Genomic DNA, 2,859 nt, shown 5'->3' on the forward strand with positions numbered 1-2,859 from the left:
CAACCCACCATTCATGAGCCAAGATGAAACAGATACGGAAGTGTACTCAAATCTAGCAATAACAAAGAAGAACAACACAATGACTCTGTTACATCCCAGATCATCTTCTGGAAGGACCAGACAGCATTCTGTTGGTGTTTGACTCATTGAAAGGCATCAGGCACAAGCTCAGTGTGAAAACAGGATTTATTGAGATGATTGGGATTATGGTGATGTTTTGTTTTTTTTAGCCGATAACTCTAAATGTCATTGTTGCCCAGCCCTGATGATGATGCTGCCAAACAGCAGTGTGAGCAGGATAAAAATATCTGTGGGCTCCAGGCTGACTAGTCCTGGCCTCTCTCTCTCTCTCAGTCCACCCCCTCACACCCCACCCTGATCTATCCACAATGATTCACTCACTCTGGCAAGAATAACATATCCTTGTACTGGCAGTAACCCTGCTTCTGTGAGCGTGTGGTCACTCTATGGAAATAGTATGACAATGCTGCATCAGAGCAAGGCGCTGAACTCGCTAGTACAGAAACAAAACAGAAAGCCTGCTGTGTTCTTTCTTTTCTTTTGACATGAGCCCAATCTTTCAGCAACCACAGAGGCGCTGTCCAGAGGGCAAACCTCCCTGAGATGCACGGATATGAGGAAGAGTGGGGCAATTTTTTTAAATTGCTAAAAAAAAAATTCTCTACGTAGAATAAATAGAAAACGACAGTCCTTTGTTTTGTAGCACTGGCTGTTGGGGAGAGCTAGGAAGAGAAGCCCATGCTGCTCTTTGCTCAGAAGGATGTCAGAAACATGGAATTTTTTGCTCGTTGATTGTACCATCTGGCCTCAATTTCCTGAGCGCTGGTTAAGTACACAGCACAGTGATCTTCTCTCTCAAACGAGGGTCCTCTTCTTGCTGGAGAACAAAGACTGTTTTTAAGACACCAGTCACAGATTAGTGGGTGTGTGCATAGGGACACAACACTCAAAAAGACATACAAGCCCTGATTTTAAATCGATCTTCACCAAGCTTTTATCACACACTATAGAAGTTTCGGATTGTAATCCGACAAACTCTCGATTTAGTATTTTTTTTACCTTTAAGGGCCTGTGTTTTGTATAGGATTATGAGGACCCCTCTGCATGTGCACGCTCTGGGGGAAATGTTTCATATAGTTGCAGTGTTTTCTACAGGAGTCTCTGCACACTGGGGGGTGGGTACAGGTTAACAGCGTCTAGATGAATAAAGACTTGCTTAATCATAGTAATAGCATGCCTAGAATTAAAGAAGCATCCACCATGTAACTTCAAACAACACAAAGTATTTTCCTCAGTCAGACTTCATCACTTTACAGCAGCTGCCCTACAAGTGATAACTCCCTAATATCAAAATCGCATACGCATTGTTGATTAAATCACGTTTGACGAATGAAATTGTGATGTTTAAAGGTGCAATCAGCCAACCAAATCCGATAATAATCGATAATAATTGACGCATTCAAAACTGTTTATTTTTCAAAAGCAATCAGCAAAAATGTCTAAACTCTTCACAAAACCAACCCATCTTTTCAGTTTTCTTTGCCTTGCAAGATTTGCAAAGCGTTCATCTCCTACAAATCTTTCAAAAGCAAAGGCTTGGTAAATCTGGTCCTGCACATCTCCAGCCCCCCACACACTCTTGAGCTGTTTGTCTGCATATACAGAGAAGCTGAGTTTTAAAAGCCGTTGGCGTGAGCTGTAATTACAGAATCACAAAACATTACAATTAGCAGCGACTCTTATATCTTGCTAATTTGCATCTGGGACGACAGTTTGTGGGGTCCCGTTGGAGTTTTCCATTTGTGGGAGGCATGGGTTGACTTGTGATTTGGACACATCTGGGATTTATTGAGCCACAGTGGTTAAATATTTGGTGTTTTCAAGAACCAACAGCAGCTTTCCTATCCTTATATGTAGGGTGTCTCTTCTTGTATAAGATAGGTCACCTTGTTTGACTGGACAAAATGATGTGTCTTAAACCTGCATTGCAAATTGGGACCAATAATGAGATATAGCTCTTACATCCCTTATAGAAGTTACCCACACTAACTTTGCTTGATCATTTTACAGTTCTCTCGTGCTTTTTCCTTGTTTATGCTATGCATTTATCAATTTACTACGGTTTGCCATATTTGTTTATATGCGTTAACATGCCTCTTACTGGCGTTTTATTTTTAGTTTAAACTTTTATAAGGGATATTACAGAATATAGAATTTCCAAAAACAAAATTAATCAGCCAAATTCATAATACACATAATGCATGTGACCCCCCATCAGGACTACAGACTGTGCTGACCATCTCTGTCTCTTTCAGTTGAGGAGCAACAGCTTCAGAGTCCTGTTTCTTTCAAACGAGACATACTTCAATACAGTGGTTTAAGGAAAAAAACTTACTTCAGATTCGAATGAGAAGGAAAGAGGTTCCCAAACGTTTCTCGGAGACGTGGTGCACATGTTCTCTTGCCCCGGGCAGTCTTTCTGTATAAGTTCTTTAAAAAGTGTTAATTTTGTGGAAGAAATTTAGTGACAGCTCCATCCTTGGTCAGCAATGCATGGGTGTCTTGGGGTTGATTCGGAGAAACGCAGCCTCTCCATTATGAGCTCATTATCCCTCATTGCTTCCCACTATCCTAATTAGGTAGTAATTGAGACAGTGATTGAGGGTGTGTTTTATTGAATCCAGTTGGAGCAGACAGACCCCTCCAGGAGACTTTGCAGGATAATATGGTGCTCAGGCCAGGCTGTGGAACAGCCACCGCTAATTACAACTGTTTTATTATACCCCAAATACAACTTCCCTTCTCAGGTTTGCAAGGCTACTCTGGGTGATTTACATT

Source organism: Polyodon spathula, chromosome 27 (genome assembly GCF_017654505.1).
Source record: "Polyodon spathula isolate WHYD16114869_AA chromosome 27, ASM1765450v1, whole genome shotgun sequence".
NCBI lineage: Eukaryota > Metazoa > Chordata > Actinopteri > Acipenseriformes > Polyodontidae > Polyodon > Polyodon spathula.